The sequence below is a fragment of the Vicugna pacos genome, chromosome 1, assembly GCF_048564905.1.
Source record: "Vicugna pacos chromosome 1, VicPac4, whole genome shotgun sequence".
In the NCBI taxonomy this organism is placed as follows: Eukaryota; Metazoa; Chordata; class Mammalia; order Artiodactyla; family Camelidae; genus Vicugna; species Vicugna pacos.
Window position 1 is genome coordinate 112,618,294 of NC_132987.1, and position 26,957 is coordinate 112,645,250.

The 26,957-nt window shown below is 42.8% G+C and overlaps 1 protein-coding gene across 9 annotated transcripts in view; it reads right to left on the bottom strand.

Moving 5' to 3' along the window:
- Nucleotides 1–26,957, bottom strand: part of TIAM1 (TIAM Rac1 associated GEF 1) — a 354,254-nt gene that overhangs the window by 217,857 nt on the left and 109,440 nt on the right. For 6 of the 9 annotated variants that reach the window (XM_072968313.1, XM_072968310.1, XM_072968351.1 and 3 more), the window contains one exon: nucleotides 24,736–24,902. The exons of 1 other annotated variant lie outside the window; for it this stretch is intronic. The gene's annotated coding sequence lies outside the window, so the exon portion shown is untranslated. Of the gene's footprint in view, nucleotides 1–24,735; nucleotides 24,903–25,859; nucleotides 25,923–26,957 lie in introns of those variants that run through there. 2 more of the 9 variants (XM_072968332.1, XM_072968382.1) reach the window with 2 other exon arrangements.

A 26,957-nucleotide genomic window follows, 5' to 3' on the forward strand; every position in this document is an offset into this window, starting at 1 on the left:
TGGCTATTATCAAAAAGACAAAAGATAACAAGTGTTGGCAAGGATGTAGAGAAAAGAAAATCCTTATAAACCACGTGGGAATTTGTACAGCCATTAAGGAAAACAGTGTGGAGATTCTTGGATAAATTAAAAATAGAAGGGGAGGGTATAGTTCAGTGATAGAGCACATGCTTAGCATGCATGAGGTCCTGGGTTCCATCCCCAGTACTTCCATTAAAATAAACAAACAAACAAATAAATAAACCTAATTACCTCTCCCCTCCAAAAAATTAAATAAATAAAAGTAAAAAAAGAACTACCATATGATCCAGCAATCCCACTTCTAGGTATATATCCAAAGGAAATGAAAGCTGGATCTTGAAGAAATATATACACCCCCATGGCATTATTCAAAATAGCCAAGATATGGAAATATGGAACAGCCAAAGTGTTCACCAACAGATGAATGCATAAAGAAAATAACATTTTACATACATATGAATGTTATCCAGCCTTAAAAAAGAAGGCAATTCTATCATGTGCAACATGGATGAAACTGGAGGAGATTATATGCTAAGTTAAATAAGCCAGACCCAGAAAAACAAACACCATATGATCTCACTTATGTGGAATGTAAACGAGTCAAACTCATAAAAATCAGAGTAGAATAATGGCTGCCTGGGGCAGGGGGTGGGGAAAATGAGGAGATGTTGGTCAAAGAGTATAAAATTTCAGTCATACAGTATGATTAAGACCTGGATATCTAATATAAACAGCACAGTAACTATAGCTAATAACACTGTATTCTATACTTGGAATTTGCTGAGAGAGCAGATTTTAAGTATTCTCACCACAAAAAAATTTTTTAAATTTTTAAAATATAACTCTGTAAGGTGATATGTAGTAATCATTTCACAATGTATACATGTACCAAATGATCATGTTGTATACCTTAACTGTATACAATTCTTATTTGTTAATTTTACCTCAGTGAAACTGGGGGAAAATAAAAAGTCAAGGTCTTTGCTATAAAAAGCACAGCAAACAAACTTAAAAGTTAATAAAGTGTATGGTTCAAAATAACATAAAATAGCAACCCATGCAACATTTTTGGTTTAAGAATTACGCTTCTGTGTCTTTAATATCGGAAATTAATCATTTTTACCTTTGTGAACTATTATAGTAGACTATCTGTTTAAATCATAGTTCTCAGTATCATACACATCTTTAAGAAGTATAAAACATAAGAAGAATATGAAAACAAATATATGTATGTATATGCATGACTGGGACAGTGTGCTGTACACCAGAAATTGACACATTGTAAGTGACTGTGCTTCAATTTAAAAAAAAGTATAAAACATAATCACCTTTTTTATAAACTTAGAACACTTAGGATGAACTGTTTTAATCCTAGCCCCCTCAGTCTAAACATACAGTGATTCTCTAAGTGCCAGGGCCACTGGGCAGTACAAAGACTTTGTAGAATGATGTTTAGTGAACACCTATTTGTGCCTGACCCTGGGCTATACTGAACTCACCAGGAACTCAAAATAATGGATAAAGTGAACACTGTCCCCACACCTCTTCACACATCCATAGTTTTCTCGCTCTGCCTTACAAACACGCTCTAAATGTGCTTTTGCAAATTCCCCCAAATGACCCTGGACTTGTCCACACTGCACCCCCACCCAGTTCAGCTTGTCCTACCCACTGGCAGTTCAGGTAAGCCTTGGGAAACAAGAGTTCTTGTATCCACCTGTGATTGTGTGCACCATGTTGTATGGATATATCTACATCATCAAGTTACAGACCAACAACCTGTATCCATGTAAACAAGGAAAGCATGTGAAATACAAAAAAGCAGAACTCATTACATCACGTGGGGGCACCAGATTTTGTTAAGACCAGCTTAATTTGCTGGTATTTTCCAGAATGAAAATCTGGAATGCAAAATGTAAAGATGTTTCCAAGGTCATGCCACAAATCATCAGAACGATCTGGGCCAGTGGACAGACAGGCTTCCTGATCTGACAGCTGCACCTCTATCTGCTGGGATCTGCTGTTTTCAAATTATCCGATGCAGCTGAACATCTAGGGAGTGATACAAATTGCTGAAATCTAAGTAGAGCATATAAAGACATTTGCTGGAGGATGACCATATTCTTGTAGCTCACTCTGGGCCGAGTATCCTGTTGTGTTCACAGATGTGCCCCAGGGTGTCTAACCAGCACTGGACACATAGTAATTCTGAGTTGAGAGAATGGATCAAACAATTAGGATACTCAAGGAAATACATAACATCCAAAGGGGCTTTAGTAATAAAAGTAATCAAAGAAACACATCATCAAATGAAAAAGCGTCAAACATCGAGAGGGAAGGTGCCCAAATTGTTTTCAAACTTTCTAACTTCCTTGAGTTATTCTAGATTTTATTTGGTACTTCAGGACTGTCTGTGTTTGTTTTAAATATAAAAATCAGAGTCAATACATAGAAAACAAACTTATGGTTACCAAAGGGGAAAGGAGGAGGGGAGGATAAATTAGGAGAGTGGGATTAGCACATACACACTACTACACATAAAAGAGATAAACAACAAGGTCCTACCTATACAGCACAGGAAACTATACTCCATATCCTGTAATTAACCATAATAGAAAAGAATATGAAAAAGAATATATATATGTATAACCAAATCACTCTGCTGTACACCTGAAGCTAGCACAACAATGTAAATCAACTATACTTCAATTAAAATAAAAAATAAATTTTCTTACTTGTGTCAAAAAGAAAATCAGAGTCAACAAAAGTCCATCTCAACTGCTGACTTGTATAGTCGTCTGTGTTTTCTACACCTTCATTTCTTTATCTGTAAAATGGGAATAATAATTGTACCCACATCACAGAGTTATTATGGGCTAAAAGAATGGGAAAACAGTAAGCACTATATAAGTGTTACCGATCAACATAATTAAACACTCATTCATTCATGTATTAGAAAAAAGATAAGGGGAGGGAAGAGAGGGCACAGGTTGCCAGCAGCATCTAGCTCAGCCAGGGTTCAGCAAATGTTTCCTGCAAAGGGACAGATAGTAAATATTTTAGGCTTTCCGGGCCATATGGTCTCTGTCACACCTACTCAACTCTGCCACCGCAGTGTGAAAGCAGCCAGAGGCAATACATGAACAAACGGCCACGGCCACATTCCAATAAAACTTTGTATCCATGGACACTGAAACATGAATTTCATATGGTTTTCTCATATCACAAAATATTATTCTTCTTAGGATTTTTTCTCAACCATTTAAAAGTGTAAAACCCACTCCTACCTTAAGGGACAAACAAAAGAGGCAGCAGATCAGATTCAGTCTCCGGGCCCTGTGCTAAGCACCAGGCGTATTCACTTCGCCCAACTGCATTTCATCTCCATCTGAACTGCCGGGTAGCTGGGCTTCCAAAATCCCCTGCCTTGGCCACTGACATTTAATCTCTTATTTCCAACCTTCAGAGAGAGAGATTTTAAGCAATATTTGATGAACTGTCTAACCTACTTAAATGAGAACAAGCTTCAATTTATCTATTTTAGCACTGGTGTTCCTCTTTATAAATCACTTTCTAAAGTATGCATTTATAACCATAAACGTCGGGCTTCCACTCTGAGTTTCGGGCTCTTTATTTTGCGCCCCAACCACGTACTACACCCGACATCTCAAATTTATTTCATTACTTTCAGTGATCAGGAATATTTCCAACAGTGGGGAAAAAAACAACTCTGAAACATATCTCTTTATCTGTATGAGATCCTTCACCTTCAACAGACTTTTTTTTAATCTTATTGGAAAATTTTTTTCTAGAGAGCACAGACTTTCCAAAGCAAGAATGAGAGAACAGGTAAGTGAGCACACTGACCTTGGGGGGAGGTCATACCTCTCACCCTCGGTACACACCTCTCTAGATACGGTACCAATGGACATCATATTTTCCATCTTGCTTAAATGGCTACTGATGTAAAAACAAAGCATTACTTTAATACGCTTGAGTCAACCGGAGAACAGAACCTCAGGACTCCAACTTTGTTCACTGTCCACACATCCCTAAAGTATTTTGAGACCCTCACTAATAAACTGTGTGTAAAACCTTTACATTATCATTACCAAAAATGACAAGTGATTCATCAGTATGTGTGAGAATTTCACTATCCTACCTTTTAGAAACACCCCTTCCAATTTAAACTTGACCTCGATTTTGACCTTTCCTGTGTATGGAAATTAACTCATCTCATGAGCAACCTCTTCAAAGCAAGAATTTAGAACACGGGAACATCTACACAGTCTCAGATGTTGTGAGCATTAAGAACACCACCTGGGAGATTCCAGGAGATGAATCGTTACTTTAGCTCAGAAGGAAACTGTGATTCCTGGGATCCAACAGCAGGAGTCAGTTTTTAGGCAAAACTTCTTTATAATTCTTAAAAAGTGAAAAGATGGGGGGGGATTACATAAATGTATATGGTACTGTTTGTTCAAGCCTAGAGCTTTTTAAATGAACCTATGCCAGAATACGATGAGACCACCTCTTAAAAACAACTTTTGAACCGCATGCTGCTGAATCCCAACGTACTTTAAAGTGGATGCTTCTCGCTCTACTTTCATTAAGGTAAGAGTAATGGCTAAGTTTACTAAGAGCAAAACCAAAGCTCAAAGACTCCAGATTCCTTTTCCAGAATCATCTCTCATACCAGGAAAGAAGGGCCCTGACCTGGGCACTCCCATCAGAAGGCCTTCTCTGGCCCAACACCAGCCATGCCCTTCACAGAAGACGAGCAGACGTCCGCACACAGAGGCCAGCCGTGGCCCTCTCCAGAACACACCCAGGTACCCTGGCCCCAGTGCCCCCAGCCAGGCCCTTCCGGAGACTCTGACTTCCATCCTACCATGGGGGGGGGGGGAGGCTGTGCACTCGTGCCCAAGGGCAGCCATTTGTGTGCTTTGCTCCTGTAGGCTGTAGGGTCCATGGTCCAAGATGGAGCCAGGGGCAGGAGGATAAGGATGGACCATGGGCTGGGGGCTGGCCATCCTTTACCTCTACGCTCCCTTGTGATATTTCAAGAAGTCTAATCTTTCTAGATCTGAATCCGATTTCCAGGTCATGATGAAAGTTTCTTTGTCAAAGTAGGCAAATAAGCCATCTTTTATTTTACAGTTTATTAGCTTGACTTACAACTTTTTATATATTTAGACATAGGTTTTGTGAGCCTTCATTTGTACTCCTGCCCGAGATCAGCTTTCTTCCACCAAAAAAAAAAAGGATATTTAAAACTAATTTTTTTAAGTTGTTAGGCATATACTTCCATTCACAGAAATTATGAAAAGATCTTTTTGAGTTATGGGTCGTTTGCCTTGTTAAAAACAAGCAATGAGAAGCGACAAGATGCTTGGGTCAACTTATAAGCACTTCTGGGCTTGCTCTTCAGGCATTACTGCACCCCCGCAGCATCCTCTGCCTCTCCGCCAGAAGGTACCCAGGAGAGATGAACACGCCTAGAACCCAAAGCAGTCACAACAGGCATCATAAAATACGCATGCATCCGATCCACTGGATTCCACACGAATGATTCCCCTCACCCGGCACTAATGTACATTTGGATTTTTTCAGGGCACAATTTCAGTACCTCCTTGGAGGTCAGTTGTTCAAGGGACTCCTCAGTTAGCTATTTTGCAAAGCTGACAGTGTTTGCTTGAAGGTTGATTATCATAAAAAGTCACTTAAGAGGCAATTTTCATGGAAACAGAACTACCAGTTAGAACGCCCTAAATCTTTCCTGTCTTTACCACTGACTATTATAGGATATCATAACCATATGTCCTACATTTTCCAAGACAGCTCCCATTTCATGTATTTTATTACATTAAATTAATAAATAGACTTGTACTGAATTTTTAAATTTTTCTTCTTTTTTTATATTTTCCAAATGTTCTACCATTGAGCACATACTTTTTTATAATCAGAAAAAATAAAACTTCCTTAAATATATGTAATATAGATAAATATCCATACATAGTATGTCCACACAAACATCCGCATATGAATGTTTATAGCATCTTTATTCATAACTGCCAAAACCAGGAAACAACCAAGACATTCTTCAGTTTAGAACTGGATAAATAAACTAGGGTACATCATACAATAGAATATTATTCAGTGCTAAAAAGAAATGAGCTATCAAACCACAAAAAGACATGGAATTGCCTTAAATGCATATTACTCAGTGAAAGAAGCCATCTGAAAAGGCTACATACCGCATGATTCCAATTATATGGCATTCTTGAAAAGGCAAAACTACAGACAATAAAAAGATCAGTGGTTTCCAGGGAATAAGGAGGAGGAAGGAATAATTAGGTGGAGCACAGAGGATTTTTAGGGCAGTGAAACCATTCTGTATGATACTATAATGCTGGATATACATCATTATATATTTGTCAAAACCCACAGAATGTACAACAGAAAGAGGGAACCCTAATGTAACTATGGACTCTGGGTGATAATTACATGTTGACATAGGTTCACAGATTCTAACAAAGGTACCACTCTGGCAGGGATGTTGATGATGATGAGAGGCTGGGGGTTGGGGCTGAGATGCAGGGACAAGAAGGCTGTGGGAACTCTCTGTGCTTTCTGCTTAGCTTTGCTGTGAATCTAAAGCCACTCTAAAAAATAATTCTATTCATTTATACACACACACACACACACACATTAGTCAGAACACACGAGTAAATTCAGGGCTTCCTTTGATGATGACTTGGCCACCAACACTGGGGACCATTCCCTCCACCTCCTTGCTTGTAAGTCTTGGCTTCTTCTATGGTGTGGCATGATCCCAGTTCCTACCAACAAGCTACAGACCTTATTTCAAAACTAGTAAGACTGAGCTGCCTGGAGATGGCCCTGCTTCTCAAGGGGCTACGGATAGTGATGTAACAAACGGCCCGACATAGAGATCTCTATTTGCCTCCAGAGAGAAGCCACCCATTAGGGACGGGGATGCACACCTCTGCAGCAATGTGACAGTAAGGAGGGCTTTCCCAAGAGCAGCAGAGAGAATCCAGGGTTATCTAAACACTGCAAGTCACCTGATAATGCCAAAGAGCCCAAAAGGAGAGAAACTTCCCTGTATTTTCTATGACAGGAGAACTTACTGTTCAACCCAAATGAGAAGACAGAGGTGATTACATTTCTCTACATAAATGGACTTTTCTCTGCATAACATTTCTTCACATAAATGAACTTGCGTAGAGGATGCGAGAGTAGTTAAAGGTGCTAGACGTGAGAATAAATATTGACTAAGACATCAATCGTGGGGAGGGGACCACGTGTTCCCTTGGCTGTCAGCTGAAAATTTTTGTTGAGAGGTTACCAAAAGGACGTGGGATGCATGGAATTCATTAACAACTATCTGTGAAAGGACATCCTAATTAGGAAGTGACATGCTACATGCCTGCATCAGCACGCCAGAGGAGAGACCAGCGCGGGGGGAGCCGTACAAACGGAAAGAGAAAATAAGACAGTCTAGCAGAGTACAAACAAAGAGACTGAACATTTTCCCACTAGATTTAAAATTCAACAGGGATATGCCTTTTTCCCCCTTAATGGCTGCGAAATTGATTGAGATATAGGCTAATAGAGGTCCCAAGGGTGCTAAACGAAATTAGAGGAAGTCCTATAATTACAGCTAGCAGTTAATTATTACATGATGGGAACTGTAATCAAAGTAACAGATACACTATTATTTTCCATCTTCTCTGCAAAACACATCTCACAGAGTCTCTTTAGAGTAGCAGAGTGGCCGGTTTTGTGGTTTAAGGATGTCGCTTCTGACCGCGGGCAAATAAAACCCAAGCAAGACCCTCCTACGGGTGACTTGGCCCGTGGCCTCACTCCCTACTCTTTCCTGCCTTCCCCACACAACCTCTTGTAGATCCTCAGCCTCTCCCTAGTTCCTTCCCTCTGCCTGGAATGTTCTTTCCCCAGATTTCTACAAGGCTTGTTCCCTCAGTCCATGCAAACCTTGCAATGACACTTTCTCAGTGAAGCCCTCAGTCCCCCTACCTAAAACAGATACCCACCATGGCTCGACGTCTGTCCTCTTAACCTGCTTCAGTCTTCAACCCGTTTTTGCCACCTGACACTTGTTTTTTTTACCATCTGTGTTCCCCCAGAATATCAGCTCCACAGAAGCAGTGATTCAGTCCACCTTACTCCCACTGTATCTGGTTCTGAGTTGGTCCTCAATAAATTTGATCAAACTAAACGGAGAGGGGTGGAAATAACCTTTTCTATCCACTTCGCCTAAGTGAACAACATTTTAGCCAAGACCAATATGAAAACCACGCAGACAAGGGTCTGCTTTCAATTCACCTAAAGATCTGTGATGCTACATTGAAAAGGTAATGAATGGAAACTAAGATTGTTGAGGTATCTTTTATGAACTAGGTGCCATGTTTGGCTCTTAAGAAATATTCTATCTTAACCAAGGACTATCATGCTTATAGATAAATGTCATATAATAAGTGACAAAAACTGGGGCAGAGAAGTTGGCATGGCCAAAGCCACACAGACAGGACCAAGTTCTCACACAGGTCTTTTTTTTATCAAAAAGCACTGTTATGGGGATGTGGAGAAAAGGGAACCCTCATACACTGTTGGTAGGAATGTAACTTGGAGCAGACACTGTGAAAAACAGTGCAGAGGTTTCTCAAAAAACTAAAAATAGAACTACCATATGACCTAGCAATTCCACTCCTGGTATACATACTCAAAAAAGCAAAAACATTAATGTGAAAAGATACATGCACCCCAATGCTGATAGCAGCACTATTTACAATGGCCAAGGTATGGAAGCAACCTAAGTGTCCATCAACAGATGAATGGATAAAGAAAATGTGGGATACTACTCAGCCATAAAAAAGGATGAAATCTTGCTCTTTGCAGCAACACGGACAGACTTGGAGGCTATTACGCTAAGTGAAATAAGTCAGACAGAAAAAGAGACATACTATATGATATAATTTATATATGGAATCTAAAAAATATAACAAACTGGTGAATATAACTAAAAAGAAACAGACTCACAGATATAGGGAACAAACTAGTGGTTACCAGTGTGAAGAGGGAAGGGAGGAGGGGCAAGATAGGGGTAGGGGAGTAAGAGGTACAGACTATTATGTAATAAGCTACAGGGCTGTATTGTAGGGCACAGGGAATATAGTCAATATTTTATAATAACTGTAAATGGAGTATAACCTTTAAACATTATGAATCACTATACTGTAAATATGTAACTTATATACTATTGTACATTAACTATATTTCCATTAAAACATAAAAATGAAATAAAAATAAATTTTTCTCAAACGCTGTTAAGGGTCCATGCTTTAATTTGTTTGCTGGCTTCCTTTCTCTCCTCCCTTCCCCTACCAATTTGTTTCCTATCTTCTGGGGGAAAAAAAAAACAAATCAGAAAAGTGGAAATCAATATACAAATATCTCTATCCTGGCAACCTGAAATGAGCGTTACATTTTGTCAGATTTGCTTCAGGTCACCATTTTTTTCTAACCAAAAATTTAAAAACTGCCAAGAAAGATCAATGTCTAAATGAACCAGAAATCATATCACCTTTTCTCTTTGCAAAAGGTTGTACAAAGAAAAGGTTGGCAAGACATCTCACCACTTGGAAAACTAGAGCTGTGTATAAATTAAAAGGCTTAATTTGGAACCATTATTCCTACTCTTCAGAACATTCTGTTAACTGCCTGAACACCTTAACCTCATACTGTAGATCTCAAAGCGGTGAATCTAATTGAAAGTATGACAATCACACTGACCAAAGCAGCTCTGGGTATCACAGGATGCGCGATGTTCCACGCCAGATGACAAAGACTGAATGAAACCTCGTTCAAATGACAACTTACGACTGTCCTCTCTGGCTTGGTGTCAACACTTTACGTTCTAAATCTGTTGAGGGACGCCTTACCCGTCAAAGGCAGCTCTGTGTAAAACCAACCTCTCCATACAGAAAGGAACCCTTTCATTCCACTCCCGGAGTCAGAATGTGACGGTGCCGGGGCTGCTTTCTGGCAGAGAAAGTGAAAGAATCAAAGGAAAAAGGACGGGAAAGGGAGCTCAGAAGGGGCAGAGGCAACAGGTTTCACCACTGGTCATTGACTGGCAGCCTTTTTCACTTTTAACTTAGAGAATAAACGCACCAGAAGGTTCCTGATAAGTATCTAAGCAAGCTGCAGCCTGCCTCTGTGCAGATACGCGCGGATGCGGAGCCCCGCCCACTGCAATGGAAGGCCACGCCTTCCCTTCCACAGCTCCGGCTACACCAGCAGAATGGGACCCAGGGTCACAGGAAGTGCCTAATCTCTGCCAGCAAATGTCAATCTTCAGGGCAGAGAAAATGTCTTTGTTCTTTAGAACCAGGGTTGAAATTGGGTTGAAATGACCACATCAGTTCACTAACTTGAACTCACAAAGGAAGCACCTGTTTTCACGATGGCCTGGAAAATTTCTAAACAATCTTACTTTTGACGCCATCCTTCTGGATGAATAAACTATGGAGGAGGTGGGCCTGCGTGAGACCTGGCCGGGTTCCCACACAAGGGTAATGGTTTACGCGACTGATGGAAATCGGCGGATTTTTCAAATAAAGCGCCACGTGATGGTAATCCACTGAAGAACGAAAGCTACTGTTACCCTTGGAAGGAGCCCGCATCTTTTCTATTCTTTCTCACATTTGAACATCTAAGCATGTAACTGGGCACGAGTGGAACTGGGGGATTGTCATCAGTCCTGAAATCCTGCCGAGGCAGAACTCTACCATCCTCAAAGCAACGTTCACGGTTCCCGGGTCTGATGATTACTTGGTGTTCCCTCAGTGAAGGAGAAAAATTATGACCAATTATAATGACAAGTGCCTTGGCCACGTGGGGGAACTACTTGGTGTGACATGACAATATGGATCTTATCACCTACCCTGTGTCATTGACAGAGACGTAAACATCCGTATCTCTTGTCACCAAGCTCTGTCTCTTCTCAAACAATTAAAGACACTCTTTGCCAGAAACTACAAAGAACCAGCAAAGCCAAAGTTAATTCCACAAGATGGAATTGGCTGCTTGCCTCATTAATACTCTGTGTGATAAAAAAAAAAGTACTAACTTTCTATTACTATAGATCATCCTCTAATATTTTAGACACAACATTGGCAGATATACATACAATTTATCTATAAAGCAATGAAATTGCTTTTTATACTGGCTTAAATAAATTCTCTCTTTAAAATTTCAACCAGTGGATCGTTAAATTCTTTGTGCCACTTCAAACTGCAGTGGATTTAGGGTGAATAACAATCTACAAACGCTAAACAAAAAAGAAATTAAAGCTTAGGTCAACTAACTTAAATCATTGTATATAATACACTACTGTTTCAAATCACAAAGCAAAGAAAGGAAATTGCTTCCTTTGGCACATAGGATGACTTGTTTGGATACACTGGGTGGGGGGAAATTTCTTTCCATCTAAAACAGCTCATCTCCAAAAGTTTCTGTGTCTCATGACAAATTGCAAAATGTGAAAATTTGAAAAATGGAGGATTTTCTCTCCTGAGATATATGCTATAGCCCAAGAGATGAGTAACCCATAGCAATTAAAAAGAGGTGTTATCTGAAATTGTCCAAACTTCAATATGACATTTAGGGTTATTAAAACCCATTAAGATTTTCAACTTTGATTTCATAAAAGCAAAGTGAGCTACCCTCCTGCACAAGTAGAAATGTCTTTCCCTGGGTCATCAAAGCCAAGATATCAGCTCATAAAGGTCTCCTGCAAGTTTGATTTATTCCCTTAACTTAAATAAAACTCATTTAACTTTTGCCTTGAGAAACAAACCTTTTCTCAAAACATGCGGACATTTTCCTGGATTTTGATGGCTCCTGATGGTACTTACTTAGACACACATACACTCCCATACCTGGGTTCTCAAAAGACAAATAAGCCCACCTGTCTGTTACATGGCCTTCTCTTTAAAAACAAAAAACAAAAAACAAAATACTAAATTTTGATAAAATTGGAAAAAAGGTAAGTATACCACTCTTCTTTGATTTACAAATTAGAGGGATGACAGCACATACTGAAATATAAGTTCCAGGGGGGTAATATCTTAGTGTATTTTGTTCACTCCCACATCTTGAGTGTCTGAAAATTGTCCTTCAAATAATATAATACTTAATGTAAATGCAATGTAAATGCAATGTAATTCAAAGTAAATTCAATATAAAATTTAATGACATAAAATTCAATGAGATAATATATTGAATAATCCTCTCAACATTATGAGATGGATGCTTTTCTTACTCCATTTTACAGATAAAGAAACTGAGCTTCAAAGAACTAAGTTACCAAGGTGACAGAGCTAGTTAGTGGGGAGATGAGGCCTTCAGATCTTCCACACCCCTCTTCTCCTTCTTGTCATCTTGTCACTGTACCCTTGTCATTCAAAGACTTCAACATGCACCAGAAGTTCTTGGCTATAAAATTGGAATCTTTGAACCACAAGTACAAATTTTTTTTTAAGTCTAAGTTAAGAACTCCAAAAGTAAACAAGTGCAAATAGAAACATAAATTCAAATGCATTAATTTATTTGAAAGGCATGAATTAAAGTATTTCTTAAAAAATACTGATTGGTGATGCCAGGGATCCAACCACCCCTGGAATTAACTAGTGTGAGTAATCACCTCTTCATTGCCTATAAACAATCCCTCGGTCAGCTGCCTAGACCTGAAATTCCAACTGGGAAATGTGGGAGGCTAAGACAAAGCCAAAAAAGAAATGGGCTCTGCTTTTCTAATGCATCCAAGAGCCAAACAGAAACAATGGGGAATTGTTCCCTGATTGGGATATGACAGCCATGCCAATCACTGCCTCCCACCAACTCTGCCTTCCTGAGAGCCTGCCTGGACGTGTCTGGGACCACCCAAAGCACATATGACCCTTTCATCCCAGCAACAGCTGGATAGACCAGAGATGGATACAGGACTCAGTACGTGCCAAACAGACTCTCACTGAAAAATTTGGAATTGAGACACTGGGAGACCAAGACAGTTATCTACGGGAAAGACCGTGCGGTGCTGCAACATCGTACCAAGTCAAAGCCAGTCAGCAAGCAGTAAATCTGAGAATCTGAGAAACCAGAGATTAAGGAAGCCAGTCGGCTAGTAGCGGCAAGAGAACAGCAGAGTCTCGTGGAGAAAAGCAAAATTTATAGGCTACACGGGCCTCTGAAAAATGTAAGAATGGCATCCCTTCCTGATTTTTCTACTGCCGTCCTTGGCTACTCACAGTATTTTCTCATCTCTCTTCAGTAACGCCGTGTTTCTACGAGTTTATTTGAGAACTTCTTTCCATTTCTTTATAACCATATAATCCCCAAGACATACTATTTTGCCTCCCTTTCACTGCTCTACTAGACAAGGTGACTGCAAACCTTATTTTCCTGTAGGTCTCAGAGAAGACAAGGCCCACAGCAGCGCTGACAATTTGGAGAGGCCACAATCACAGACCACTGTCAACTCCTTAAAAGCCCAACCCCAAAAGGCGGCCATGAGTCAGAAAAATGTTAGATAATTCTTCCAGGTGTTAACAGTTAAGCAGAAAAGATGAATATTTTTTTTCAAAACTTTTATGCTATAAGGAAAACAACCAACAAGAACTTTCCACTGCTTTTCTGTAGACAAAAATCAACTAAGCTTTCAGGCTGTTTAATGCTGTTCCAAGAGAACCGAGGCCAGCCTGACTCATGATGGCCCCAAATTACACAATAATCTATCATGGATTAAGCCTTATGGGTTTCAAATACACATAACATGCAAACAGATAGATGCCTGGTTAAATACGTAAAGAAGTGAAGCTAGAATAAGGAATAATCTGGAGGCACAGGAATAGAGAGCCTTTGTGTGCTAAGCATCTTGCTCGATTCTAGGAGAAAGGGAAGAGGAGAAAGTCAAAAACTGAATGAGACAGTCCCTGCCCTCAAAGAATCATCCCTCGCCTGGGAAGACAGGCACCCCCACAAACAGCTCGGCTCCAGGACAGAGAGTGACGGAGGCTAATTGGAAGCCTCAGCAAAGCACGATGGGATTGCAGAGGCAGGAGCAATTAATTACGGTCAGCCAGGCAGCTGCCATGTAGCCCCAACTCCTCCAGCGCTGTCATCTGAAAAGTAAATCCACTCTAACAGTTACTATGAAATTGCATCCATGATCTTTGAGTCCCATCAGCCCATACCTTTTATCCGATTAATCAAAATCTCCCCGTTCTTCCAGGGGTAACAATGTCTGTTTATCATTCCCTCCAAGAGCTCTTCGTACGACACCATGACCTTGAATTATCCTTTCTCTCTAGAAAATATCCTCCTCCCTCTGTAAAGGCAACAGAAATGGAGATAACATCCTTCAAAGAGTTCAAGGTCATAAATGAAAATAACCAAATGTCTTGGTTTCTCTTCCATAACCCAGCTGCTGAAATTCACATTCCATTCATCCCTTTGCCAGGTTAAAAACAGGCGAAGAGCATTAAACTAAAAGGCATGTGTCTGTTGTAAAATATTGATTACAGTCTTAGTCAAAGGTCCTCCTGCCTGTCAAGAAACACTGGTCAAATTATATACACTAAGTCCTGGCAAAAAATAAAGAAAGAAGAAAAACTAAGTACATGTAAAAACTAGTGAAATTCCAGTATGATCTGTAGTTTTGTTAATTGTATGGTGCCAATATCAATTTCCTAGTTTTGATAATGCACTTTAGCTAAGCAAGATGTCACCACTGAGTGATGGGTACGCAGGACCTCTGTGTTACTGAAAAATTATGTGAGTCTTGTGAGTCTATAACCTGTAATTTAGGTCAAAAAGAAAAGTAATTTAATACATTTATTGCTAGTTTTGCAGGGCTTTGCCCATATTAGCAGTTCCCTTTTCCTCCTAGATTCTAACACTTGGATATTGATCCTCAAAACTTCCAGATACAGTTTTAAGAACACATCACTCTAGTCCTGGGAGTGGCAGCCAGGAAGGGGGCTTCCCCACCAGAGTTTACACTCTCTTCAAGGAGTCCAAGGCAGTTAATTTCCTCAGCCTAATTCCACCGTGGACCAGTTCCCTGCTGAACTCCTGGCTCTGCTGTGCCACTAATAGCCCCTCCCCAACCCACTCCCCCCAGTACACACGTAACAGAGGGACATTTGAAGATGATTAAGGAAAAGCAAAACCAGCAGAATCTCTCATCCACAAAACTCACCTCCATCCTCCCAAGGCTTAACTTGAATGAACCTCAACTAGTTTGGCTATAAAAGTCTAAAGAATTAATTCCTATGAAATTCAAAACACAGGGAGTACTCAAAAAGATTGTCATCCTAGACTCTTCTCGAAGGTGCCCAGACATGCAAATCCCCTTGGAGATCACACTGCTTTACATACATATATAATTATAATATATTATATAATATATAATATATACATATTCTCCACCCTCACCCCACCTCAAAGCGTCAGGTAACACAAATTGAGCCCCTGGCTTAAGAGTTAAACTTGTTAAAGAAACTTTTACATTCTCTGATATTGGCATTCTTGAGCAGTTTCCAAGACAAAATCCAGGCATCTCTATAATCTATTCGATTTGTGGGAAGTTTAGTACTGGGCCTATAGCACAATTAAGATCAAAGAATTTGATGCTGGAGGAACTGAATCCCTGTAGCATCTCCCTGTATACCATAGCCCACCATTTACTACCCACATCACCTCGGGCAAGTTACTTAAATTTTCAGTGGCAGTTTCCATCTGTGAAATGGAGATAACAATTAGGATCCTGCCACACAGGATGGATGCTCGTGAGGATTTACGTAAGTTAATACGTGTCAAGGGTGCAGAACAGTGCCCCATTTTTAGCAAGCACCCTTCAAGGGTTGTCTGTTATTACTGTTATTGTTAATGCAATACATTTTTATTAAGCACCTATGTCCCAAACTTTATGAATCTAAGATACACGAAGGTGCTGCTATAATTCTAGAATAATCCACATATTATCAAGTCTAGGGAGAGTAAAGGATTAGACCACGTGGGGGTCCTCAGCCCAAAGAAACACTTTTCTTAGCCTGAGTGCTACACGGAGGACCTTGAGTCATAGAAGGTGAAAGCCTGAGATTGAGCAATCTAAAGGTTTGGACAAAACCCCAGCAGAGCAGACACATGACAGTCATAGTGGAATGTATCACCCTGCCCCTCCCTCATTCACCTTTCACCTGAAAAATCAACAAATTCCCCAAAATAGTGCACAGTCACTCGCAAAACCTGGGGCCACCGGACGAGTTTTTCAAGTTCTGCAGATGATTCTATCAAAACACCAGCCACCCCAATAACACTGAAACTACTGGCTACACCATTCTTTTTCCTACTTGTCGCTCATCCCTGGAGGACACATTCATGGTCACCCACTACTGACATCTCTGGGATGGAGAGAGGCATGACCAGCAAAGGAAGGACTTGTGTTGGGGGCAGAGTTCTGGCCCATACAGACAGGGTTCACACAAAACAAGGCTGAGAAGCAGGAATCCTTGTGGTGTCTGAAATGTTGCCAATCACACAAAGGAAGCCTGCTGTATGACTTTCAAGCCACTTTTATAAAAAACGATTCCAAATCCCTCTGTGTGTGAAGCCAAAATTGTAAATATTGCTAAAATCCCTGGAGCTGTTTAATATTATTTATTATGATTCCCCTTGGCACCCCAAAAGTCTCTCATCCTGGGATCACAGAGCACTTTATTAATTTACACACCATCAATGGGGTTCACAGATGGTGAGACCCACACATGGAGAAGTCTGAAAACTTTGGCCAAAATCCCAACGATGTGTAAATAAATGTAGCTCCGAAGGACCCGGAGTCTTATTCAGCCCCAAGCCCTAGGGCTACCACTGGGGCTGAGGCAGGACCCAGGGTAAACCTGAAAGTCAATGTCTTGAGCCACGGGTAAGCAGGCTCCAAGTTCAAGGTCAAGGTTTTCAATATCCTCCTTTTCAGATGAGTTGCTTGCACTCAAATCAATCCTCATCATGATTTTTTCAGAACTCAGTGAATGACAGATCCACCTAATGTGAACAGAGAAGTAAATAAGAGATCTTCAGGAAGTCTCACTTTTGCATTTTAAAAGGCTCCTGGCAGTTTTGCTGTATCTCCCCCTCACAGAAAGTAAATCCTAACTTAGGGCACAGACGTCAGTTCTTTTAAAGACCTACAGTTTCAGTTGAACTTGGAGGTCATTTCAGTAGTGCTGAGTAGCTGAGAGTACTGAAAAATTACAATCCTATAGTATTCCAAACGTTAACAAAATAATTACAATTTTTAGTCATTGTAATTTAAAAATGTTTTGATAATTTTTTATTTGACCTTGAGGCCTAGCATTCAAATTTTAATGGTGATATTCAGCTGCAGTATTTGCTTCAAATGAAAACTGACTTTAACACTTGGTACTTAGCCAAAATGCGTATTAGGTGTATTTCTAAAATTATACAGAAAACTTGCAGCACAGCGAAGCCAAATGAAGTACAAAGGAAATTGAACTGAGGGTCATGTGAAGGATGCAGTTTTTCTGAATTCCCAGTAAATAATCTTCAGCCCATGAGGGGAAAAAAAAAAAAAAAAAGACCTAGAGTTTGTTCCAGATCAATCTTGAGCCGTCAGGATTTTTCTGAAGCACGTGGTTATACTGTTTATTATGTGTCTGACTATCTGTCATCTTTGTTTATATTTTAATTATTTTCACATTTGTGTACAAATCTTATATCAAGTATCTGTTACAACCAAAAATAAAAAGAGGAGAAACGAGAGTTTGTCAAGTGAAAATGTAGGCCCACTGACATCAAATAGCCACCCTGATATTGAGAAGACAAAGCCAGAGAGTGAAAGCAGGGGGCCACTCAGGCCCTTGAATCATCTTCTTTCATAAATAAAAGCTCAAATGAGGGGCTCTCTTTACTGAATCAGCTAAAAGGATTCAAAATTACAAAGAGCCAAAACTCAGTTCTGAAACACTCTTCCTGTTTATAGTGAATAAACTCCGAAAATGCAGAGGAATTAGATTTTAATGAAAGTCTCTACAGTGTGTTTTATTGCTCAATCGCATTTTGGCTAAACTCTCTTAACCCTTCTTAGAACTTAGAACTTCAGCCACAGTGATCACCTGATGGGGACCAAATTACTGTTCCTGAGGTGCAGTCAGCTTGGCTCTCCATCTTACAATCAGGTCTTGGTTTAGTTCCCCATTGTGGATTGCTTTCACAGTTGCTTTTCCACGCTTAGGCCAGTGGTTCTCCAAGTGTGGTCCCCAGAACTTCAGCATCAGCGTCACCTGGGAACTTGTTGAAAATGAAAATTCTTGAACCCCCACTGGAGACCTATTGAATGAGAAACCCTAGGGGCGGGACACTCTTGATCTGAACAAGGCTTCCCGGTGATTCTGACACATGCTAAAGTTTGCATACCAACGCTTTAGGCCACAGAAAACCCACTGTGTGTGTTACTCGAGTGTCCCCTATGCTTCTGCAGGGTGGTGGTCCTAAGGATGTCTCAAACTCATTGCTTCCCCACCCACCCATGTCCATCACCCTTCACACAAATGGCAGAAACTCACGACTTTCTCCTTCCTAGGTCTCTCTGGACATCTCAGAATCAGGCTCTCACAGGCCGCCCAGCTCTGCTCCAGCTCCTGTTCCTGCTCCCACATCTCTCTAGGATGACGGAGGTTCCACGGTCCACTGCCACCCTGCACTGACTTCGTGCTACTCAGATACCAAGCATGACGGTCCTCCGCTCTTAGTTCCACACGTGGGCCACCACCAAACTCTACCCTAAGATACTCTGTGAGACACTGCTAACCCCCTCCCTCCTACAATCACACCCCTGCCCCTCTCTCCATCTCTCGGGGAGCCTTGCTGCTGTCTCTGGGCTGTAGGACACATCTACCCAGGCCTCCTTCTTCAGAGGGGGAGCCCAGCTGGCTTCTGTTGGCTGAAAGCTATAAGCCTGGTCCCAGAAGCAAAGAGGGCCAGCTTGGTGCGGGGGGAGGGGGGTGAAGAGTTAAGAAGACTTTTTATTTTTTTTAAAGCAGGATTTACAAAGGCTGGTGATTCCTACGAGAGAGAGAGAATGAGATCCAAGATTTCCCCGGCACTACACAAGACAGGGAAATGAAAGGAACATCCTGTCCTGGGAATTGACTGAAGCGGAGTTTTTAGGGTGGACAGAAGGCGGCGTGGAGGGTGTAGGCATGTGTTCATAAGAGAGACAGAGAGAAAAAAAAAACAAAAACAGAGAGAGAGACAGCAGTCCAAGTGAGTTCCCCACATCATCAGTAGGCAGGTAAGTTACCCAACGGTCTCCTGTGTCTGACAGTAACTTACACAAGAGCATAAAAGCAGCTGAAATGTAAAGTATTAAGGACCATCTCATCACTGGGAGATGTTACAAAGACACCATGAGAAACTTTAAATTGTGGACAAAACCAAAAACTAAGTAAGTCATTCTCAAAATGACTGTGCTCTGGCACTTCGGGTAGGGCTGTCCTGCAGTCTGGGGACCCCTGAGAACCTCTCCCAGCCTCTGCAATACCAGAGGTGGCTCCCAGTGGTAAAAGCTCCTCACCCCATAATTTCAAATGTTCTCAAGAGGGAAACAGCATTCCACCGAAAATGTAACTCCTGAAATAATCCGAGAGCTAAGAGGAGAAGGACGAGGAGGAGCTGTGGGCTAAACTGAAAATAATAATAAGAAAAAGCAGCAAATATTAAAAACTAGAGATCTTAAATAAAAGGGGATGTCCTACATTTCTCTGTCTAGGTAAGGGTGGATGGAAAGCAAAGATCAGCAAACTTTCTTTAAGAAGCCAGGGAGGAACTATTTCGAGCTCCTTCCGTCATCCCTGCCACACAAAGCACAAAAGCAGCCGCAGAAATAATTGAATGGGTGGAGCCATGTGCCAGTAAACTTTATTTACACAAACAGGTGACCGGTCAGATCTAGCCTGCAGCCTGTGGTTTGCCAGCTCCTGGGTATCACGTCTAAGTATGTGCATAACGCAGAACTGGGCAGCACTGGAAAGTGTGTGGCATCCGTTCTTTTCAAAAAACAAGGTGATCAGGGGGTGGGTATAGCTCAGGTGGTAGAGTGCATGCTCCGCACGCATGTGGTCCTGGTTCAATCCCCAGTGCCTCCTCCAAATGTAAATAAGTAAATAAATTAAGCTAATTAGAGAAACAAACAAGAGATGATCATCAGAATAATAATATTCCTTCCTCAGTCCTGGGTCTGGGTGGTACCTTCCTCACCCATCTCATTGGAGAGGACATCGTCCTCCCTCCCGTCAGGCCCCCGTCTGTGTACGCCTGAGAAAGGGCTATTACAATACAGATTATCATCGTGCTTCTTCAAAATAAGCAGATGAAATGAAACGTACTGTGTAGAGCTGGCAGTCTGCTCATCACGCGCGCTTATACTTGACACCAGGGCCAGAGCTCAGTTTCAGGGAAGGCCCAGGCAAAGAACATGCAAACAGACAAACCAGGCACTGCCTCCCCCACAGGGTTCCTGCCTCCAGATGAGATGGGGATCCAGTCCCACAGTCGGGAGCGTGACTCGGCCGGCCCCCGCTGCAACGCCAGCTGGGGTTACGTCACCTGCCCAAGTTCAACATCTGGAAATCCGCAGAAAGACCGGGGTGGACGGATGGGAGCAGTGCTCAGGGAGCCTTCTTCCAAGTTCACAGGGACTGCAAACAAGACACTGGGCAGATGGCAAAGGCCTAAAAGAAGAGTTATGGTTTGGCTCCTCAACCTCCACACTTCACCCCACATCAGCCATCTCTCCAGAGCAAAGCTCCTGGGAGTCCATGGATTTGGCCACTCTGAAAGAACAAGAGAGAAAATTCCAGAGCCGCAGAGGAAAAACTTTGACAAGCCTCAGAAATGGTCAGGATTCATTTGCTTTGTAACACGAGGACACACGATCTGAGAATCCCAATGTACAGCCCCCCTTCCTCGTGTGGATTTCCTTAACAGCCAGGGGAGTAGTTGAGTGTCCATAAGAAAAGCATAAATCTACTGCCTGTGTCCACATGTTTGGCTCAGATGGTTTTCATCAGACTTGAAAGAGAAGCTGTCCTTTGCCTTCTCAAATCCAACAGTGAAGCGTCCCAAAGGACATGAAAAGTTCTCAGAATGAATCAACCACAAACGGGAAACGCTTCCTAGCAGGACCAATTACGGAGGGATGGAGGTGGGAGAAACAGCTTTTGCTATGTGTCCCGAGCGCAATCAATAAAAGCCTCCCAGGTCAGCCAAGGACCCTCCGCCGCCTCCTCCTCGTCTCACGTCCAACTTGATGACTTCCAGAACTGGGATATAACAAGTCTCTGCGGCGGGAGGGGATACCAACCAGAACAATACGAGCCTCTGAAGGACAGGTGTCTGCGCAGTTGGACCTGGACCACAGGAAAGAGAAATCCTCTCTTCTGTTGCCACCGGTGCAGATGGATGGGATCTGAGGATCATTTCCTCAGCAGGCAGAAATCCAGGGAAGAGGAACTGGGAAAGGTCACGTCCAAACAAATCTATCATCCAAACTCGGAGAGTCCTGGAATGTGCCGGCGAACAGACACTGCCCACAAGAGGAGGGGAAAGCAAGCCCTGACTCGAAATAGCCAGCTCCTCTGAGGAGCCTTCCCGCCAGTGGCTCCGAGAAAGCCCGACATGGTCAGCTGGTCAGACGGGTCCGAGAAGGCAGGAAGGCACGAGGAAAGGTGTACCCCGGAGAGATGGGGAATGTTCTGTGTGATTCTTCCAGCAATGAGCGACTCCCTCCACCAGTAAAACTAAAACTAACGCGAACGTAGCACCTGATACAAAACACATGGGAGAGCCTCGGTTTTAGGTCTCCTTACCCTTCAGCTCAGTAAAAGAGGATCTCATTCCATCTAAGACACTTTTACAGTGCACTTCGCACAAGGCTGGGAATTTTTAGCAAAGTTAGCTGGAATTGACAGTAATATTGCAGTACTGATTATCTTATTAACAGCATCAGTAATCATATTCACGGCTGTCACTGAAGCACGTGTTCCTCCCAAAGATGAAAACTACGTCACCATCAAGCAAACCCACTGAGTTAGTTAACAAATCACTTTCTTCGATTACAGCCATTCAAGACGTTCCCTCAAAACCCATACACTAGTGTGTAAAAATGAGAGGTGTGTGCCCCTACCCTCCCTCCCGTTTCTAATCCAGGAATCAGGCGCGTGGGTGATCAATCACTGATGTCAGAAACCAACGCAACTAAAATGCACTACTTTGCCTGCTCCCAGGTTGCTGTCGGTACCCACTGTTCTCTCCTCCATCCCATGTTGGGATGATGGGACTGACATTGCCTCTTCTGGGTGTAGACTCTCAGCATCCCCTCCCTTTTCTTCATATTGCTTTCCTTTCAAGGTCCCCGTGAGTGCATTTTACTGCTGGGGAAGGGAATTTGGCCTTTAAGCTCCTGAGTGATTTGGGGAGAATACTGGCCTCTCTTGTTTTGTTTCTGGCCATGACCCAACAGGATGCTTTCTTCACATTGTCTCTTCCGCGTTTGGCTCCACCAACCAACCGGCCTTCTGATGCCACCCAAGGGATTTCTCTACAAGACAGATGGCAGGTGTCATCCTCCCATCCCCAAAGACTCTTCCGTGGGTTTTGATTTTCTGCTAGTACAATTCAAACTCCTTCACGCTACCTTTAAAAAGGGCTCCACCACAGGACCCCCACTGAACTCTCCCTTTTCCCGTCCACATAGTCCCTCACAAACCCCACCTGCCACCACGTGGGACCAGTCCTCCTCTCCCCTCAAGCCCAGCATCCTCCTGCTCCACCGGTGCCCTCGTGCTGCTCCCCTAGCCCTGCATGCTTTCCCTGCCTCCTCCCACCCCAAATTCTTGCTCATCTTCTATTCACCCTGCAGGATCCGCGCCTCAAGGGCTGTGTATCCCACAAAGTGATCTTTAGTCCCTGGACAAACGTGGTTCCCTGCTCAGTGCTTTCACCCCACTCTGCTTACATTTTGACCCAGATTAAGGCTTAAGTTATAATGATTGAGCATTGCATCAGTCTTCTCCGGCAAATTATGAACTCAACGCAGTGATCATCCCCAGCGTCCCCAGCAGCAACTCTGCTGCTCCACCCACCGTAAACAATCACTGGATACAGAGCCACATCGGAAATGAGTAAATTCAATTAAAACACTGGGAAAGCGTGGGGAGTCCAAATGCACCCTCTGTTCCACCTTGGAATCTCGTCAGACCCCTGCAAACAGCTGCTTGGAGCAGAGTGAGGACTTTCACAGCTATTGGGGATTTGTAAACAAACGTTCTATCTGAAATCTAGGCCCCCAAACCACGGAGTACTAACCTTCTGTTGGTTTGTGGGCCCTAGAATTTTCCATAAAGCCCAGATACACTTAAGGATTTATTTCATACATGTTTCACCACCATCCATCACTAATTAGACAGTTAAGTTCTACAAACAGACATAATAGCCTGAGATGGTTTCATGGCTGGAACTGCAAGGATCTTCTGATGCTTCTGAACTTGCGGGACGATTTGAGGACACCTGGTAGCAGCCTCTAAAGTGAATCAAATTAACATTTAACAGAACCCAAGCAAAGACCCTGATCTGGAGCTGAATTGCCACAAATCACAGAAATTAAACGCACAGTTTGTAACAGAGATTCTGCTGCCACGTGCAAGAAGAAACCTCTTGCCACCAAGGAGGCAGAGAAGAGGCAAGGACATCCCAGAACACCTGCAGGTCAGCACACCTACGGTCCCCACGGATGCTGCAGACACTCCCAGCCACATTCTACCTACGGAGTCAGGAGGTGGAGGACGTGTTCACGGTGGTTTTCAAAAGGGTGACCTGGGATGACAGTCTCACTGAAAAGGAGACACGCTAGAACCCACACCTGAAGGGGTGGCAGGGACCCCCCATGCCTCCCAGGGGAAGAGAGCTCCAGGCAGAGGGGGCGGCCAGGACGAGGGCTTTGAGGCTGGAGTTTGCCTGGTACGTCTGAGCCACAGCCAAGGGGAGGAGGTAAGAGGGGAACAGCAGAGGGGAGGGGGTAGCTCCTACTGGGGCCCCAGAAACCACTGTAAACACTTTGGTTTTGATGCTGGGGGTGGGGGGTGGGGGCGGCAGCGTGCACGGTAAAGCATGGAAAGGTTCTGAGCAGAGTGACACTGTCTGATCTAAAAGGTGCCCTCTGGCTATTGTTTTGAGACAGATGGTGGGAGAGCAAGACAGGAGCAGAGGGGCCATGCCGGAAAAGGCTCTCCAGCATCCACGCAGGGACCACACAGCTGCGGTCCGGAGTTACGGTCTAGGCACCGGCCACCAGCATGGATTTAAGAACATCCAGGGACGTCCACCTCCCCCGGCCCAGCGGCTGCGGACAGAAGCCCAGCAGCGGCCCCAGCGAGGGAGAGCACGTGACTCCGGATGAAAGAAGAGGCCTCTGCGAATTTCAGGTCATCTCCACAGCAGATGTGAGCGGCCAGTCAAGCAAGAGTCCAGCTTTAAGCCCGGGGAGTGAGAGAGGTCACCCAAAATGAAAAGGAGACTGAGACCCACCTTCTCGTGGGAGCTCCCTTGAAAACGCGGAGAAAACACACACCGCCGGAGAAGAAAGGTAGCCGGCCAGCACTGAGGACTCCGCACAGGACTCGGTCTCAAAGAGCAGCCCTTCGCAGCCAGCTGCGTGGCGAGGCCTCTGAGAACTGTCCCTTCTTTACCTGCCGCTGAACAAAAGAAAGGGGGATCGAGGTTACACACTCAGGTGGCTTTAAAGCCCAGCTGTGTCCCTGGCCTCCCAGCCCCTCCACTGAGTCACGGCTGAAGGTACAAGCACACCGCTCTCTGCACCCTCCCTCGGTCTTCCCCAGACACGGCCGGCCGGGCCCAGAGCACAGACCAGCGCCCCACAGCATCCTGGCCAGGAGCCACCCCTCAGCCCCCTACTCTGGAACCAGCTCAGCCCCAACCATGTCTGAGGCCTCCAGCAAGTCACTAAACACCTCTGGCCTCCGTCCTCCTCTGCACGATGAGGATTAAGTGAGATCGTTCATGAATGCACCCAGTACCTGGATGGCACTCGACAATGGGAATTATTCTTGGAATCATTACTGTTAATTCTGTTAACCTGTCCATGAACGCGTAAGAAATCTATGTATTGGAAGCAAAGTAAAATGATGAAAAGATTCACTAGGACCAAGAAGTAAGAGATGCATCATTAAACAACAGAGGAATAAAAATGGGGGGGGCGCTTTATTTTGTTTTGTCTGATTAAATTTTTTATTAAAGTATGGTTGATTTCCAATATTATATCAGTTTCAGAGGTACAACATAGTGATTCGATATTTTTATAGATTATACTCCATTTAGAGTTATAAAATATTGGCTGCATGACCTGTGCTGTACAAAATACCCTCGTATCTTATTTATTTTATACATAGTAGTTTGGACCTTTTAATCCCTACCCCTATCTTGCCCTGCCCCCAGAGCTCTCCCCACTCACTTGCTCTCTATATCTGTGAGTCTGTTTCTGTTTCGTTCTATTCATTCCTTTTATTCTTCAAATTCCACATATCAGTGATAGCACACAGAACTTGCCTTTCTCTAACTGATTTTGCTAAACATAATATCCTATAGGTCAGACGGGCCACTTGAAGCATATATTCAGAGAAAAGAAGACCCACCTCGAGCTAAGTGCCACCTTCCCAAAGACCTTGACCCTTCGTGAACAGATAAACCTCCTCAGTGCTTCTAAGGGAACTGTTAAGACAATTACATACGTTCCATATGACAACACTTGAAAACACTCTCTCAGGACACTAATTCAGCAATAAAATGCATTAGACGTATTTAAGGTTCACACCCTTGGACCTGGTAAATCTGCATCTAAAATTTTTAAAGATATAAGAAGAGATGCAAAGGTTTACATATAAGGAAGTTCATAAGCCCCACAATTAAGAAAATCAAAAACTGGAAGACTAAATATTGAGCCAGAGGAAACGAGTTAAATTGTTACATCCTTATAAGGAACTACTATGCAATTCTCAAAAGGGGCGACTTTAGGAGAAATATCTATCAGGAGAGGCTGAGCTACCTGAGAACGTGGTAAACGGATTAGACCGGACCACAAGCATACTCCTGACTCTGTCACATAATAATATATCATGGTACAGAAAACAGGCTTTGAAAGAAAAAAAAAAAAAAAACTCCTTTAAGCCAGCAAGTATGGTTCAGGATGCTGACATCAGCCACAGTGCCCAGGGATAGACCCAGGGGCCAGAGCCTCCCACTTTCCTGACACCCCCTCTGATGCCAGTGAACATGGGCTCCCAAAATCTTCAGGAATTGAGTGTGGAAAACTAACTATTTTGGAGAGGCTTATTTAAGGGACATTTGTGAAAGATGTTTCCAGCATCCTGTAAGCAAGTCAACTTAAAGACCCTGAAGACAAATGAATTCAATATAGGTTCTCAGTAAAGTACGCAAGATTGTCCAAAATGAGGCACCAACTTAGAACTGAAAGGACTGCCTGACTTGCTGTTTTGTTCTTGTTACCGTTATTTGGTGGAGGTGCTTTCAACCAAGTTTATACTTCTCAAATCTTTGCTTGACAAAGTAGAATTGCCTTCAGAACTCAAACTTCTAAGTAATTAGTTAAATCGTGTCCCTGAAAATTCATGTCCACCTGGTTATGTCCATGTAACTCCAGAATGTGGTCTCATTTAGAAATGGGGTCTTTGCAGATGTAATGAAGATAAGATGAGGTCACAGTGGATGAGAAT